At 40.4% G+C, this 18,942-nt stretch overlaps 2 protein-coding genes across 6 annotated transcripts in view; one reads left to right on the top strand and one right to left on the bottom strand.

The window, feature by feature from the left end:
- The window catches only part of C10H7orf50 (chromosome 10 C7orf50 homolog), a 196,069-nt gene that overhangs the window by 119,365 nt on the left and 57,762 nt on the right, over positions 1-18,942 (bottom strand). The gene's annotated exons all lie outside the window — the stretch shown is intronic.
- The window catches only part of GPER1 (G protein-coupled estrogen receptor 1), a 68,214-nt gene that overhangs the window by 24,356 nt on the left and 24,916 nt on the right, over positions 1-18,942 (top strand). The window contains exon 1 of one of the 2 annotated variants that reach the window (XM_065560046.1): positions 12,046-12,488. The exons of the other annotated variant lie outside the window; for it this stretch is intronic. The gene's annotated coding sequence lies outside the window, so the exon portion shown is untranslated. Of the gene's footprint in view, positions 1-12,045; positions 12,489-18,942 lie in introns of those variants that run through there. 2 annotated transcript variants of the gene reach the window in all.

Below are 18,942 nucleotides of genomic sequence, written 5' to 3' on the forward strand. Positions count from 1 at the left end.
ACTTCGTTAGTGCTTTTTATGTAGTTGGTTGTAAAATTAGGCAAATATGTAGGTGAGTTGGTGTACTCCCTGGAAGACCTCCGCATACCCCCAGGCAGGGCCGGCTCTGACTTTTTGGCTGCCCCAAGCAAAAACAAAAAACAAAAAAATAAACGCGGGGCGGCCAGAGCCAGGGTGCAGGGGGAGGGAGAGAGAGAGAAGGAGGGCAGCCAGGGCTTCAGGAGGGCGCTGCCACGTGGCCCTTCCCGCCCCGTCGCCTGCTGGGAGGGCTCTGCGCCGCTTCGGTCGGCTGGGAGGGAAGGACGCGGGCTGCCCTGCCGGGCTTACTGCAGGGCGCTCCCGTCCTCTGCGCCACTGCCCCCTACAGGGCGGCCAGAGCGTAACAACACACACACACACACAAAAGTGGCCATGCTGCCCTAGGATTGGGCGGAATGCCGCCTCATTCAATCTGCCGCCCCAAGCACCAGCTTGCTTGGCTGGTGCCTGGAGCTGGCCCTGCCCCCAGGGATACGTGTACCCCTGGTTGAGAACCACTACTCTACTAGTCTAAATAAGAGAGCCAGCACTCAATGAACAAATTCATTGAGCAATATATTAAAGGCTGTTTCAGATGATCCATCCTGTGTTCATCTGTTGAACTTTCCATTTCCATGGTACACAACAAAAAGACAATCCGTGTTCATCATCTTGCTTTATACACTACAATCCCATTTGTTCAAAAGGTTTCATATTAATGAAGATAAACTAGTTTATAAACAACAGGCTAACTGGCCATGAATTTTGTAGAGGCTGAACTCTGGACCTGATCTCATTTACATTAGTGTAAATCAGTAGTGAGTCCACTGAAGTCTTCTGAATTACGTTGGTATAAAACTGGTGTACGAGAGTTCCGAATTAGCCCTTTTGGGTGCACAGTTCCAAGATCCTATTGCTTGCTGGATGTTAACTCTCATTCACTTCAGGTGAGAGTTACTAATATTCTGAGGTGGGAGGACAGAATCATGGGAGTTGTTTGTGTCAGAGTGCAGTGAAAATATGCCAGGTGACTATATATGAAAATCCTGGGGGAAATAATTGAGCTTTTTAAAAAAAACAAGACTCAGTTAAATGGGGTTGTATTATGTATGTTTACTAAGAAAGAGTGACAATAGTACAGTGGTTAGGTTTGGAGCCAAATTCTGCTCTCATACTAGTAGAAATTCTGAGTGATGCCACTGACTTTATTGGAATTAAATAATATTGACAACAGTGAAAGGGAGAGCAGAGTTCTGTAATTAATTCCTGAGAAGCCAAGTAATCATTTTTGCCTCCATATATGCAGCTGAAAAGTGAGTAAAACACTTACATGCCGCAAATATGTGCTGGAAAGTTTAATTTTTGCAAAGCTTTTAATAAGTGCAAGTTATTGCTACTTTTACTAAATAATGCCAGGTTCATCTATGAATAAAAGCAATCAAATTTATGTCAAACAACTGCAACATTAGATTGCCATGTAGCAAATGAATTTAAGTGTGAAGTGTCTCACGTATTATACTTATTACTTTTAATTTTTCCCTTGTCCACCAATCAAAGCATTTCAACATATTCCAAATGTTATTTTTCCATATATAGAAAAATGAGCCAAAAGAGGCATTTTCCCTTTTTTATTTTTAAATGTTTCATTATTTGTAATACCCTCATAAAAGTTGGAAATAGAACCACTTTTCTTGTCTATTTTGTTCATTTAAATATTTCGTATATCAGAAGCAATAATACTTCCCGTATACTTTTCTCTGGGTTTGAGTACCAACATCTTTAATTATATCAACAAGAATGCTCAAAATTTTGGAGATAATATTTATTAACAACTTTAACTCTAGCAGGTGCAGCTCCCACATTATTGCATGTCACACCCAGAGACTGATTTTGAATTTACTAGTTTCTCATAAGAAGATTTGTAGTTTTAAAAAACAAAATGGTACAAATGATTTTAAGTATATTTAAAGAGTTCTTTGAAACTGCAACCAAACACTGACAAGAGTAAAGTGAATCAGTTCAACCTGGATTTTAAAGCATTTGAGGGCTTATTACACAGGAGATTAAAAAACAGCAGTGGGGGGAGGGGGGGAAATCAGTGCCAACCTGGAGTCCTGGTGGGAGAAAAGAGTAGGGAGGTATACAGGGAGCAAAGTACAAAGTTGAAACCTGCAAGGTTCAATACTGGAACAACTTTGTTTAACATATGGCTAAAATGTTCAAATCTGGAGGGCTAAAATCAGGCTTCCAAATACATATTAACCTCCCAAATAGAAGTGGCCTCATTTTCAGAGGTGCCGAATACCCACAAATCCCAATGAAGTCAAGAGGAGGCACTGGGGCTCCTCACCTCAGAAAACCAGACCCATTTTATTTAGCTATTTAAACACGAATTTAGAAGTCTTATTTTAGGCATCCAGGTTTGACAGTTTTACCCTGTTTAAACTGATCTTGAAGCTGGTACAATCTGTTGCATTTTAAAATTAACTGGTGAGAGTTACAGAGAAAGAGTCCCTTTTTTTTTTAACACAAGTTTTGTTTCAGCATTAATATGAAATGTTTTTTAAACAATATTCAAATTAATTCTAGAATTAGAGCTAAAGAAATATCAAGGCCCTGATTGTAAACTCTTTAGAAACTCCACCTTGTGGTCACCTGCTGAATATTTTTACAGTTCACTATAGCAGTTAGTTTACTTTAATAAAATATAATTTAAAAATAAAAGTGTTAAAATAGTCTACACTAAATTCCCACTAAATCTAGATTAGAGATATAAATGGTTCTGCACACTAGAATAGGGTTGCCAATCTTGGTTGGACGTATTCCTGGAGGTTTCATCATATGACAATCTTTAATTAAAGATTAATCTTGAATTTCTGGAGACTTCAGGACAATCCTAGAGGGTTGACAACCTACAGTAGAGGCTCATTTGTAACAAGGGAATCAAGGAAATCAGCTATTGGAAACCATGGTTGTCCAAAAACTGCACTACAGCCTTGGACAAAGCCAGACTGTTGAAATAAAGTTAGGTCTCAACTACAAGATCACATAGCATTTAATTACGTTGGGGAACAACTCTGCTGTAACCACTTCCTTCAACATGATTGTTGTAGCAAATCCAAACCTTGAAAGACCTCTCCTAAACAGGTCACATGGGCATTTGGAAATAACCAGATACATAACTATAGCAGCATGAATAAAATGTTCTGCAGGTCAAAACAGAAAGAGAGGAATTACTACTACTATGTTTCTAAAGTAAATCCTCCATTTCCCACCCCCTGTGGGAACTTAAGGTCCTATGTGATATATTAAAATAATAAAATGCACTATTAGTTAAAGTCTTTAAGCAAAGAAAGGGCATCTGCAACAGAAGATAAATGTGCTAAATGAGGCTGAGAGAGGAAGGTAATAAATATAAGGTCACCAGCAATCATGTTAAAACGCACCATTGGAAAAAAAGATTTAAGGGGTTTTTTTTTAAAGAAGAAGGGGACAGATAGATTGATATTCTATGAGAGTGAATTTCATACATTAAGGCCCATCACAGTCAAAGAATAATTGCTGATTAAAATACTACAGTACTCCTGGATCTCGAAAAGACAGGTGATGTGTGAGCATAGAAACCAGTCAGAAAGAAACATAGGAAGAGGCCTCGCATACAGCCAGGGCCCACATCACTGTGGGCTTTAAAAACCCAGTTAATGTAAAATATACAGAGCAGGCATCATTTGATCATAGTTGCTCAAAACCATGCGAGCCAACATGCTGCTCCTTTCTGCACACAAGAAGGAGCACTGCTATAAGCTCTCGTGGGAGAGAATGAAAATCAAGTATTTTAGGCATGAGGGCACACACATTGCTGTTGCAAGGCTGAGATGAATAAGGGTGAACCCTCCTGTAAAAAAAAACAAACCTGAAACACAGATGGATTTCATGGAAAGAACTTGAATGTAACAGCAAACTATTTAACCTGACTTACTATTCAGAGGGAGATATAAATTAAAAAAACAGTAATCCAAAAAAAATTCAGGGGTTTCTTGCACCTTCCTCTGAAGCATCTGGTGCTGGGCACTGCTGGTGACAGAATGCTTGACTAGATCAACCCTGAGGTTTCTGATCCAGAATAACAATTCCTATGTGTGCACCGATATAGTTAAATCAGTGAAACCTCCCTTGCATAGAAACTCTTAAATCTGTTTAAGATCGTCAAAAATCAATTTAGCTTAAATAATATTTTTACAGATTTACCTTAAATGTATTAGGGCACTCAATCCAAAATAATATCCGCACATGGGGTCTGCATGGATTTAAGTAGACCAATTTATAAAACAATGTAGTTAAACCAGTGCACAAACGATGCGTACCGCAGCCCTAGGTGTAGTAATATGTTCTTTAATACCTGAAGGTGTTGGATAGCAAACACTTTGCTGAGACAGGATTGCCTAAACATGGTCAGTGAATGATTCCTCTGAACAACACTAGTCAATCAGATAAAGCTGTCAATAGAAAGCACAAGCATGGCAATCTCTTGGCACATAGTCAACGTATACATATTAACCCCCTCTTAATCTACTACTGTAGTAGTTTTATCTTTCTTCCTCTCTCTGATTAAACAGCAGCCTGAGAAGCAAAAAATAAATAAGTAATTGAAAAGCAAAACACATCCTCAATCACCTATTAAAAACAAGTTCGTCAAATATCTCCAGTCTTCTCTTCAGCCAAGAACAGAGCACTTGTTCCTGTCCCGACCACAGGATATTATTAAATGTATAGCAGCTGTAGGGTAACCACCTATCCTGAATTGGGGAGGACAGTCCCAAAATACAGAGTTTAAGTCCTGGTCCTGACCGGAATGACTCTGGGATAGCGTTTGTCACGGATTCTCTGAAGCACCGCTCTGTGTATGCCCAAAGCTCACTGGTAGCATCAATCTCTTCCTGGAGGGGGGCTGGGATGGGGAGGTGGGCCTTAGCCCCCTCCTCGCCACAAGGCCCCGCCCCTGCTCTTCCTCTTCCCTCCAAGGCCCCACCCCCTGCCAACGCCGGAAGTCAGAGCTGGGCCATGGTAAGAGCCACCCAGGGAGCCTGAGCTGCTGTGGGGAGCCCCAGCCCTACACCTGCCCTGGGCGGCGCGCCCCAGGGGGTGGAGACATGGGCCAGAGGCTGCTCTCAGGCATCCCAGCCCAAGGGAGGTGGAGGGTGCGGGACTCCCCACAGTGGCCCAGGTTCCCTAGGCAGCTCTCACCACAGCCCGGCTCCAGCTTCTGACCTGGCCAGGGCCTCAAGTGGAAGAGAAGCAGCAGAGGCAGGGCCTTGGAGTAAGAGGAGGGGCAGGGATGGGGCTCCTGCACGTGTCCCACTTTTGCCATTTGAAAAGGTGGTCACCCTAGGCAGCTGTCATGGGAAACTCTAAGACTATTGTGGTACACAGGCACAGTGATTCTTAATTACACTGATGCCTCAAAAGAGCAGGAATATATGGTATGGTTAAATCAACAGCAGTAACAGACAAAGCAGCCTAAGGGAAGGGGACAAGGAGCTCATATTTCTCATTTATTCTGGACCAGAGTTAGCCACTTAATAATAACAACCACCAACTTAGAGCTAGCCAATCCAACTCTAACCATATCTGCCTGCCTGCCTTGGGCATCTCTCCACTTGATGATACCTGCTTGGTGTAGGCAGGAAGATAAACAAAGACATCCCATCAAGCTGAGTGTTAGGCCTCACTTTGCTCAGCAAATTAACAGTGACAGCTATAGACCACAAAAGATTAGAGGACAGGTGAACAAGCCAGAACTTTCCATCTCTCTGCTAGCTTTTACTGAATATGCCCCATTGCATCCGCTCTTAAGTGGATGAGAATAAATAGATAGCAGGCTTTATTATTTTAGTGTCACACTCTTATTAGCAGTACTGAGCTGTATTTGATATAGGGAGGTAAGGGTAAGGGACGTGATCAGTTTCTCTCAGATCCGATGGTATCAGTGCGCACTGTCAAAAAGGAGAGCGCCGTTGACAGATTCTGATCTGCCTCTCAGACAACATCAGTAATACCAAACAATTAAAGAAATGATTGTCTGAAATTAAAATAAACAAAGAACAAATGTAGCCAGTCTGTTTTAATTAGAATAATATCAACTATAATTTATCTGCTCCATTTATTTTGCCATATGAACAATGTTTTTTTTTTAAATTGTCAGATTTCATCTGCAACTGTTTGCCTTCTACACTACTTAGAATTCTAAATCACCTGCAATCCACAGAGCTTTAATAATTACCACTGAACCTGACAACTGCTAACTACTGCACCTTCTACCTCACCTGCCTCCACTCTACCAAAAATACCATTGCTGACAAGTAGTCCTACATGTATCAAGAGAGTTATTCACTTAATCAACATAATACTAAAGTTATGCGTCATCCTACACATACAGCTTCTTAGCCAACATCTTTTGCAAGTTAAAAGTAATCAGGGCTCTTATATATATATATATATATATATATATAAAACTAAACAATAAAGTCTGTTCTCTTATTACAGTCAGATGACTGCATCCTGTGATCATTAAAGTGAATCATAGTGAGCTGATTTACTGTTTGAGGGAAGACACAGCTGAGAAGAATGACATTTTCTATCTCCTCCTCTTTCAGTTTCCAATGTCAATGTGATACAACAGTTATGATGACTAATTGTTCATGAAATGTAAGGCATCACGCACATTTATACTGATTATGGTATCTCTGTTCAAAGGTCTTTACCATTATCACAGATGGGCAAGTCAGATTTGTTTGAAATGCAGCATAATCAGTATACATTCAGCACCCAAGAATTGCAGCTATTTATATGGGAAGCAGTGGCAGTATGGTATAGGGAAATGAACATGGAGTTGGGATTCAAGATCTTCTGATATCTAATTGCACTAATTGTACCACTATCACTGACGGATTCTGTGATCTGGGGGAAGTCGCTAACATCTCCATTACTGAGTTTCTTCTTCCCTCAGGAATGTTATCAGAATTAGTTAACATTTGTATAGCACCTGAAAATATAAAGTACTATTTAAGTGCTTGCTATCATTTATCTGAAATCAATTGCACAGTATTAGAACCATTATTGCTCTTATAAGACAATTTAATAATAAAATCTACTATATTCAGTAATTCAAAATACAGGGTATATTTTTGTAATGATTATAAGTTTTAAGAGGGAGTTTTTTAAAACTACCTTCTTCTCATCCCAAAGCATCTTTACAGACATGAAGAGCAGTACAGCATTGCCATTCATTCTTGTCCATATCTATTTCTCCATTAATATTAGCCTGGTCACATCCACGCATACAATGTCATACCATCTAGTGGGTGATTGGCCTCTAGCTCTGCGACAGTGCTTACATTTGCATTATTTTCTTTGGCATCCTATCATCTGTTTGTCTGCTACAGCGTCTCCAACATCGTAATCCTTTCAACTGCGGTCAGTCCCACACCCTGATTTCACATGCTACTCTCCTAACTTATTCATTTATCTTAAAATCATTCCACTTTGTATCTGCCATCTTCCGATGAACTCTCATCTCTACTGCCTCCAGCTTTCTGATGTCTGTTTCCTTCAATGTAATTGCCTCTCTAGGCCATTGAGTAATACTGTTAGTATGCTGATAAATGTTCACTTTGGTACCAAATATAATGTTCTTATCAGTCCACAATCTCATCAACTTCTATGCATCCCTTGCAACTAAAGCACATCTCCCTTTAACTTCATTCTTGATGGAACCATTGGCACAGATCAAGCTTCCTAGGTACACATACACATGCAGGCAAGATAATGGTGCAGCTGATAGGGGACTCGATTAATAAAGAATTAAAGGAGGGTAATGTAATTAATACAAATCAACATGGGTTTATGGAAAATAGATCCTGTCAACTAACTTGATATCTCTTTTTGACGGGATCAACAAGCTTGGTTGATAAAGGTAATAGTGTTGACATGATATACTTAGACTTCTGTAAGGCATTTGACTTGGTACAACACATTTTGATTAAAAAACTAGAATATAAAATTAACATGTCGCACATTAAATGGATTAAAAACTGGCTAACTGGTAGATCTTAAAATGTAATTGTAAACGGAGAATCGTCATTGAGAAGGTGTGTTTCCAGCAGGATTCTGCAGGGATCGGCTTTTGGCCTTATGCTATTTAACATTCTTATCAAGGGCTGGGAAGAAAACTAAATTATTGCTGATAAAATTTAGGTGAGTGGCAAACAATGAAGAGGAGAGGTCGATGATTCAAGTGTGATCTGGATTGCTTGGTAAACTGGGCACAAGCAGACGATATGCATTTTAATTCAGCTAAATGTAAATGTATATAAGTAGGAACAAAGAATGTAAGCCATACTTACAGGATGGGGGACTCTACCCTGGGAAGCAGTGACTGAAAAAGATCTGGAGCGCATGGTGGCTAATCAGCTGAACATGAGGTCCCAGTGTGAAGCTGTGGCTAAAAGAGTTAATGCATTCCTGAGATGCATAAACAGGGGTAACTCTAGTACAGTGGTTCTCAATCTGCGGCCCGCGGGCTACACGTGGCCCAATTAGCAATTAAAAATTTTCCGCTCCAGTCTGGCAGGGGGCGGGGCTGGCTGAGGGGGAGACAGCATCAGGCAGCCCGGCTGCAGCGCTCCTGCCAGCAGCGGGGTCAGTGGGTACAGCAGGGGGGCAGGAGAGTGGGTCTCTGGGAGGGTTTGGGGTAGGGCCTCTGGGCAGTGAAAGGCTCAGGGGTGCTGAGCAGTGGGGGCCTTGTGGGGGGCACTGGGCAGCATAGGCCTGGGAACTACGTGTGTGTGTGTGAGGGGTGCTGTAGCACCCCCAGGTTTTACTTGGGGCTCCACTCCTGGCCCTGTGCTTGGGGTCTCAGCTCCTGGCCCTGTGGGAACCCCCCCCCCCTCCCACCCAGTCTCACGCCGCAGGGCTCCACTCCTGGTCCTGCTCTGGGCATATGGATCTGTGGGAGGATTGTGCGAGGGAGGGGCGTTGGGCAAGGGGTATGTGTGTGTGTCTCTGGGCAGAGGAGTGCTGGGTACAGGGAATCGGTGGGGCACTAGGCGAGGGGTTGGTGTGGCACGTGATCCGGGTCAGCCCTCGAGGGGAAGGGGCACGCTGGCAGTGCAGGGCTTGGCGGGCCAGTGTGCTTCTGGCAGAATGGTTCTCAACTTGCGGCCCAGAATGATAAATAGGTTGAGAACCACTGCTCTAGTAGGAGCAGAGAGGTTATCTTACCTCTATATTTGGCTCTGATTTGACAACTGGTGGAATAGTGTGTCCAGTTCTGATGCTCACAATTCAAGAAGGATGTTGATATATTGGAGAGGGTTCAGAGAAGAGCCACGAGAATGATTAAAGTATTAGAAACCATGTCTTATAGTGATAAGCTAAATAGATTGAGCTCACTGGGTATGTCTAAACAGCAACTATACACCCATGGCTGTCCCATGCTAACCGACTTGAGCTCCAGGGTTCGGCCCATGCAACCATTTCACTGCTGTGTAGACTTCAGGGCTCGGGCTACAGCCTGGGCTCTAGGACCCTGTGATGTGGGAGGGTCCCAGAGCTTGGGTGCCAGTCCAAGCCTGGAAGTCTACACAGCAATGAAACAGCCTCCCAACCCAAGCCCTATGAGCCGGAGTCTGCCGTGGATATATCTTTGCTGTTTAGACACATCCTTTGAGTCTAACAAACAGACGGTTAAGGGGTGACTTGTTTACAGTCTTTCAGTATCTAAATATTTAATAATATTCAGTCTAACAGAGAAAGGTATATCACAATTCAATGGCTGGGAAAAAAATTCAGATTGGAAATTTTTAACAATAATTAACCAATGGAACAATTTACCAAGGGTTGTGGTGGATTATCCATTACTGACCATTTTTAAATCAAGTTTAGATGTTTTTCTAAAAGATACGCTCCAGGAATTATTTTGGGGAAGTTCTATTGCCTGTGTTACACAGGAGGTCAGACTAGATGATCACAATGGTCCTTTCTGGCCTTCGAATCCATAAGTTTTTAACTTGTTCTATGACTTCACTGCTAGAACAAGTAAAAACTTATTGATTCCAAGCCACTTTGTCTTCTTGGCGTTTATTGTAAGTCAAGTCGGCTACATAAATTTTCCAAGATACTGAACAGTATCATAATTAATTCAAATGTGTCTGCCAGTTGTATGTCATCCACATAAGCTAAAGAGCTTAATGCTACATTCACCCCGCGTCATGCCCTCCAACTTACTTATTTTTTAAACCAATTTTTTGGTTGAGGAAGCGCTCCCCTTGGATCTCTGCTCCACTTTTCCTTAATTAGCCATGGGGGTTTTGCAGAGCAACATGAGGCCTATTCCTGCCATCAAAGTATAAGAGCTTGTCTTCACTAGAGTTTTTATCTTAAGTTGATCACCAATTAACTCAAGATAGTTAACACCTTTATAAAGGGTCTGGACACTCCCTAGGCTTTGCTTTACTAGTTTACTGTTCCGGGGTACACTTTACCAGTAAAGCACAAGCATTTTTAGATGCCTTCTCTACAGAGCTCCAAGTTCTTAAAAGCATCTGAGGATGAACCTAGGAATCAAACTCTTTTGTGGAGTGCCAACTCCAAGACCATTGGGCCAAATTCTATGCTATAAAAATGTATATACATTTCTGATTTAGGTTAAGTATGTAGGTGAAATAAGTGCTAGTGAAAGACACCAAGATTGAGTGCTCTGAAGAATAAAGTCCAGTGTTTATCCCCGGAACAGATACACAGCTAGGGTGACCAGATGTCCCAATTTTATAGGGACAGTACCAATATTTGGGGCTTTTTCTTATGTAGGCTCCTATTACCCCCACCCTCTGTCCCGATTTTTCACACTTGCTATCTGGTCACCCTATACACAGCAAAGGCAGCAGACTTCTATTTTCTTCTCATGGCTCCACCCATGTTCTTCAGTAATAACCAGGAAGAATAATTTTAATGGGTGAAATGGTAACTCAGGCTTCCTGGCCCAATAATCATCTCTGCTAAGACTATCAAAAAGGAAACCCAATTAGTAGAGTTTTTTAAAAATGCAGAAACATGCCCACTGCATACCACCAATGTATTTGACATAGCTACTGACCAACCACTGGATGGTAACTTTCAGTCACTACCACCCTGGGCTGGATTTGAAAGACTGAAAAATTCTTCAGCCCATTACCAAAACCTTGACCCATCTACTCTCAGTTGTGTATTTTCAGAGATCTGTTTAAAAGTTAGATGCCAAAAGATCCTGAGCAGAGCCTTCAGGTACAGTGCAAATTGGTGCTGAAACACTTTCTCTAGGCAATTTGTGGTTCCAACTTACTTTAGTTTTTGAAATCCAGAAAAATTGTTCTATGCAGCTTTCCTATATAAAATGTCCAGGCTCTGATTTTCAGATGGTTTTCTTTAAACCATGATGAAATGCATCAGATGAGGGGCGCTGTAGAAGCATAGTACTGACCAAACGCAGGCCAGTGAAAGTTTTAGGTCCTGTGCAATCCCTATGCCTCTAGTTACTGCAGATTTTCAAAAGACAACCACAATAATTTTTTTTCCCTTGGGTGTACTGATATGAGGGAAGATACTGTGACTAACAAATTCTAAGCAATAAGCTTGTATATGCTGGAATGAGCCAATCCTATTTTTTCCCATTTATAATTGAGGTTTTTAACACACTATGAAATGCTGTCACTAAGAACACTGATGCTGAGTCAGACACAAAACACATTAAGGACTCAAAATCCTGCCCCTCCCAACACATGGTGGGCATTACACTGGATCTTGGCGAATAAGTTACTGCATGTGCACACTACCTGGCCTTCCAAAAAAACAGCATCCTATGAATCAGGAAGCAGCAATGCACCCTAAATGTAATTTTAAGCAAGGTGATTTTTGTTTGTTGAATTTTTTTTTTGCATTTTTTCCTTTGACTTTTTTCATTGTGTTTTATTATGTAAACCACTACACTTCTACGCATTTAATTGCAAAGGTTGACTAATACAAGTAGGATCATTTCATGAACAGAGAAACATCCGAAAACTGAATTAGAAGCCACTGGATGGCCTCACATACTCAGAAATGTTTGGGGCAAACATTACTGGAATATCTCACTGCGTAGGACAATTTGAACTTTAAAATCACATGATGAAACCACTGGTTTTCTAAACATGCAACGTATACAGTTTGAATAACTTAAAACTGAGTTCCTGTTTCCCCTGCAGAACTATAGGTTTTTGTAGTCTGTGACTGAGAGATTTTTTTAGCTTGTTACACAGCAAAGAAGTGACTTTGTTTCCGCAGGAAGCAGAGTATGTATTTAAAAAGAGTTATTTCCTCCTAACAGTAATTATATTTCATCTCACTATTCACTGTGAAAGCCTCAGCCAGTTGCATCTGTGGAACACTTCTTTGCAGAGGTAAGTGTTTTACCTTGCTTTAAATATGTAATGTTTTAAATACCACTAAAGGATCAAAATATAAAGTTTTAATTTAAACATTTTATTTTTCCTTCCATCTCCATCATTTGGACCATACAAAGTACAATAATATAGCACTCATTTGGGAAATATTTTCATAAAACTAATGTTTAATTATAAAATTGCATTTTAGACATAAACAGATTTAGAGACTAAGAGAGCATCCAGACCACTTTCTAAATGGTTGGGAATTAGGTATCTAAAATTGTGTGATAACAGGAAACGTTTTATATAGTGTATTTATATAACAGGAAACATGTCAACGGTACTGATTAAAGTCTATGCAGAGAGTTAGTGCTGCTTCATTTACATTCCAGAGAAGTAAAAGTGTAAAGTTTCAATTAGACAGAAACTGATGAACTTTTTAAAACTGAAGCATCTGGCTTCTTGAACATTCAAAATTCCACAAAATTTCAAACCTAAAAGATTTGTGTGAAAGTTTCAATTATTCCTACTACTCAGAAAATTGTCAGGTGAGAGAAAAATTTCAGTAGGGTATTTTAGTGTTTCACCATCTTACTGTACAGCAGCAGCAGCCTCTTATATAAATTCTGTCCCAACTTTTAACATGGCAGAACCTAGAAGTAGTAGGAAGGCTGATCAGGGTATACTTTATTTAGAAAACCTAATCTGCATTTCTCTCAAGAGTTAAAACTGCACATGCCCATCATGGGCTGAGAGCTGGTAGCCACAGAAATCTTATGCACAAAGATTTCTGGTTGGATGAAAGGAAATTTTTCTGGTGGTTGGAAAAAGAAAGCAGGACAGACTCTCCTCCTAAATTTTTTTATACAAAAATAGACTGGTTGCTAAGGAAATCATCCCCAAATTTAGAGATGCCCCTCTGGAGGTTTTAAATAAGTGCCAGTTTCCATTAAACCAAGGTTCCAAGTCTTGGGTGCTTAAGCAACCAAACACAAGAAAAAGTTGGTTTTAGAGTCCAGGCTCTCTCTCAATGTTTTCTTTTCACTTCTTGCAGTCCTGCATTGCCTCTTGTGTATCACTGTACATTGAATTGCTCAGCTCCAGCTGTTGGCAGTGAAGGATAATTTATTAGCTGTCTGCCTGTGCTTCAGAGAACAGGAGTCTGACACGTACACCTTCACTGCCAGCACACAAAGCATAACAGATCAGACTAGAGCAATGTAGTGCCAAGAAAAAAAAAACAGAATGGGAAGGGAGAGACAACATGAATCAGAGGAACAGTGAATAGAAGAGCAACAGGAGAATGGCAACTATAATGAAATGGAGAAGAACAAAGGCAAGGAAGGAGATAATCTAAAGAGGTGTAGAAAAGAAATAAGCACGACAATATCAAAAAGTTAATACAAACAGAACATATTGAGGATGTTTTGGTGGTTGAGATATGGAATTAATTCCAGGCTCTGCCACAGCCTCCATGTCATGTCTGGTGTCTCACTTCCGTAGATGCAAAATGGGGATAATGTTACCTACGTAACTTACAGGAGAATTGCGATGAAAAATTAAATACTGTTTGTCAGGCGCTTAGAGTCTAGATTGATAAGTTTTGCAGTAAACCAATAAAGAAAGGACATACAACATAATCAGGCAGAGCATAAACTATGCAACTGTATGACAGTACACCGCGTGCCATTGCAGTAACGTAAGGATTAGCAGCAAATTTATGGAACACCAGAATTTATCAGACAGTGGTTGAAAGGGAATGTTAAGTCCTTCATTTTTTCCATAGTGGAAGCTCTAAGGGTATGTCTACACAGCCATTGGGAGGTTGCTTCCCAGCATAGGTAGAAAGCTAGCATGCTAAAAAACATGGCTACGGTGGCACAGGTGACGGCTCAAGCTAGCCAGCCAAGTACATACCTACGGGGTCAGGTGGGTTTGTACTTGAGTGGCTAACCCAAGCTGCTGCTGATTCTCCTGCAGCCACACTGCTATTTTCAGCATGCTAACTCAAGCAGAGCTAGCATGCAACTGTCTTCCCACATTGAGAAGCACCCGAACAGTGGTTGGATAGACATACTAGTGTTTTGAGTAAATTTACAGCCTGCTTGACTGCCTGGATTTTTTTTGAGCGGAAGGGGTGTGAAATAATTGCCTTCAAGCATTCTGCTGCCTCCCACACAGCCACACATCTATTTACTGCAAACGCAATAACCACCAAATCAGAAGCAAACAAAAATTTATAAAAATCTGCAAGGATTTTCATCTTATTTTAGCAGAGCTTGTGTGGAACTCCTTAAACCCAGCTGATAATATTATTAGGGCATACAATCTATCAACATGGATTCATAAGAACATAAGAATGTTCATACTGGGAACACAAAAACAATTCACTCAAGGAATTTAATAGGCAGCAGGTTTAAAACAAACCTAAGGAATTACTTCACACAATGCACATTCAACCTGTGTAACTCATTGCCAGGGGATGCTGTGAAGGCCAAGAGTAAAACTGGTTTAAAAAAAAAATTAGATAAGTTCCTGGAGGATAGATCCATCGATAGCTATTAACCAAGATGGTCAGGAATGAAACCCCATGCTCTGGATATCCCTAAGCCTTTGATTGCCAGAAGCTGGGACTGGATGACAGGGAATGGATCACTCAATAATTGCCCTGCTCTGTTCATTCCTTCTGAATCACCTGGCACTGGCCACTGTCGGCAGACAGGATTCTGGACTAGATGGACACTTGCTTCTTTTGTTATAAGAAGGGGTAAATTACATTTCCTTATTCACTTTCTCCACACCATTAATGATTTTGTAGACCTCTATCATATCCCCCCTTAGCCATCACTTTTCCAAGAGGAACAGTCCCACTCTTTTTAATCTCTCTTCAAATGCAAACTGTTCCATAATCACTTTTGTTGCCCAATTCTACTTTTTTTTTTTTACATAGAGGAATCAGAACAGCACGCAATATTCAAATGTGGCCGCTCTATGAATTTATATAGTGGAATTATGATATTTTCTGTCTTATCTATCCCTTTCCTAATGGTTCTTAACATTGTTAGCTTTTTTGACTGCCACTGCACATCAAGCAGATGTTTTCAGAGAACTGTCCACCATGACTCCAAGATCTCTTTGTTGAGTGGTAACAGCTAATTTAGACACCATCATTTTGTGTCTATAACTGTGATTATGTTGTCCTATGTGCACTACTTTGCATTTATCAGTATTGAATTTCATCTGCCATTTTGTTGCCCAAGTTTTGTGAGATCTCTTCGTAACTCTTTGCAGTCAGCTTTGGACTTAACTATCCTGACTAATTTTGTATCATATGCAAAACTTTGCCACCTCAATATTTACCCCCTTCTCCAGATCATTTATGAATATGTTGAACAGTACTGGTCCCATACAGACCCCTGGGGGACACGACTCTCTCTACTGTGAAAAATCATCATTTATTACTACCCTTTGTTTCCTATCTTTTAACCATTTGCTGATCCATGAGAGAACCTTCCCTCTTATCTGATGACTGCTTACTTTGCTTAAGAGCCTTTGGTGAGGGACCTTGACAAAGGCTTTCTGAAAGTCCAAGTACACTATATCTACTGGATCACCCTTGTCCACAAGTTTGTTGACACACTCAAAGAATTCTAGTAGATTGATGAGGTATGATTTCCCTTTACAAAAGCCATGTTGACTCTTCCCCAACATATCATGCTCATCTATGTGTCTGGTAACCTTGTTCTTTTCTATAATTTCAATCAATTTGCCTGGTACCGAAGTTAGACTTACCGGCCAGGATTGCCTCTGGGGCCATTATTAAAAAGCCACGTTACATTAGCTATCCTCCAGTCATTCGATACAGAGGCTGATTTAAGCGATAGGTTACTTACCACAGTCAGTAGTTCTGCAGTTTCATATTTTTAAATGCTACTGTGGGCAGGTTTCTTTGTTATCCCACCGCCCCCAAGGATATTAAATTTAATTACATTCTGGTTGCTATTATCAAGACGTTCAGCTATATTTATCTCTTGGACCAGATTCTGTGTGCCACTTAGGACTAAATCAAGCATTGCCTCTCCCCTTGAGGATTCCAGGACTAGTTGCTCTAAGTAACAGTCACTGATGGTGACTAGAAATTTTCTCTGAACATGCCATCCTGAGGTGACATGAACCAATCAATACAGGGATAATTATCTAGTTTTCTGTTTTTGTAGCCTCTCTAATCTCCCTTAGCATTTCACCATCACTGTCACTCTCCTGATCAGGTGGTCAGTTGTACATTCCTACTGCTATTATTCAAGCATAGAATTTCTATCCATTGAGATTCTATCCTACAGTTTGATTCATTTAAGATTTTTACTATATTTGATTTCCTGCAGTAAAAAAATTTCTGCCCAAATGGCCTGAAAACTTTGCATAACAGACTACCATAAAAAGAGATGTGGGCGCCAGGATTATCTCACTGCAGGTTAAAGGATCACATACATCCAACAAAGAAGCCTTATTTGAACCTCAGGATCACAGTTTACTAGTAAACTAGCTCACTCTGACAGTGAATTCACAAAGCAGCATTGGTTTCAGTCTTTAAAAATTCTGCTCATCCTAGAAGTAATAACTATTAGCAAATAATATATAGAGGCTAAGCCAATTGTCCAACATCACACAGTGAATCAAGCTGCAGAGATGGCAATAGACACCAATAGTCTGGCCTCGTTCTATAACCACTAGAGACCATTCTCCTCCACTGAAACACCCGATCCTGTGAGGTGTTGCTTAGCACCTCTTGTAAGGTGTTACAGATCCTCAACTCTCTTTGAAATCAGTTGGCATTATGGAGGCTCAACACCTGCCAAGCTCTGTGCGCCTTGTAGGATAGAACTGAAGTAGGAAAAATTGATTTTGGAATAGTGTCTGTCAGAGAAAGAAGCACGGCACTAAATGTTAGTTTGTCCCCTCCAACCGTATAAACGAGTGTGGATAGTGAGTCCTTTGGACTGAACCCACACTTATGGAGAGCTCTTTCCCACCTTAGTCTGAATTCACAGCTGACAGCATATGTTCTCCTTTTTCAAAAACACACCTGAAGAGATAGCAAAATGAAAAGACAAGGCAGATGTTTGTACGTTTTTTAAACTACTAGCAGGAAAGACGCTCCCAGAAGCAATTTACGAGAAGAACTGACACCTAAAGTACTCATTTTTATCTTGCTAATATTCCAATTTAAAAATATTCAAGAATATACCACAAGCCTCTAACTACACAAAAATAGCATCTTGTGTTTATATTTTTATTCTCCTGGGGTGGACCACACGTTCATGAGTTCAAGCAGGCACTGTGGAGTTTATTGATTAAGGAAAGGAAAGTTGTAAACAGTTTGTTGTTTTGGTGAGATGTGGGGAGTTTCCCTGGAATTTTTTTTAGGACGGTGCATTGTTAGGATTGAAACAGAAAACAATTAGGCCTTATCTACACAGGAAAGTTTTACCAGTTTACTAATATATCTATATGAGTATAACTATAGCAGTGTAACAAACCTGTCCCTCCACCCCAAATCCAGCCACCCTTAACTCTAGTGTGAATGCCTTGCTACAGTTTAGCTTAAACGCCTTACAAAGTGACAAACTAAACTGAAAAAAGACACTTGTACACTGTAATAGAAGCACCCTCATGAGGAGTGATACTAGTTTAAATGCACACCAGTTCAAATTTACATCTTAGGTTACCAAAGTGGGAGGAAGGGAGGAAAAGGAAAAAAAAAAATGTAGACAAGGTCTCAGTTGTAATTTTAATTTGTTTCTGGCATCTATCTTCATAAATGTGAAAAAATTAAGCCTATACAGGTTGATAATATCTCCTTTAAAATGACACTGTGCGCAAAAGCAGCAGGATAAGTCTACTTAGTCAGTAATCAAGAGGATGCTATTTATTAAGGCAATAAGTTGTAACTTCTGCAGTTTGCTGCTCTATGTCTAATCTTCCTTGTCTCATAGTCTCCTTGGTCTTATGCTTTGGATATTCCAAAGGGGAGTTAGATGCAAGTATGATTTCCTTGGCTATAGTCAACAGATGGAGCTAACATCAGTACCAAGCCCAGATCCTGGTCAAGTTCAAACATACATCAGCATTATCATTGGTTTTTCAATACTCTGATGCAGGCTGATATTATTTACAATGAAATCTAAAGCTACCTTCTTGTTTTCATGAGCAATGATACTACCATAAAAGTAACCTGCTAAAAAGCTATACTGAGATTCCATGTAAGGGAACTGCTGGACATGGTTACTTGAGAGGTTACTTGGCCAGCAGTCTGAAAGGAGTTCAGAAAACAGTAATGGAAACATTTGCAGAGCCAGAACTAACTACAAATGCTCAATGTTGTCAAAAAGTTGACCGGTCCAGATGAAAATATCACAGGAGGCGGAGGTAAAAAAGCTCTTTAACCATAGAAAGAAGATCTCACATTTAT

This window comes from Chrysemys picta, chromosome 10 (genome assembly GCF_011386835.1).
Source record: "Chrysemys picta bellii isolate R12L10 chromosome 10, ASM1138683v2, whole genome shotgun sequence".
Lineage (NCBI taxonomy): Eukaryota > Metazoa > Chordata > Testudines > Emydidae > Chrysemys > Chrysemys picta.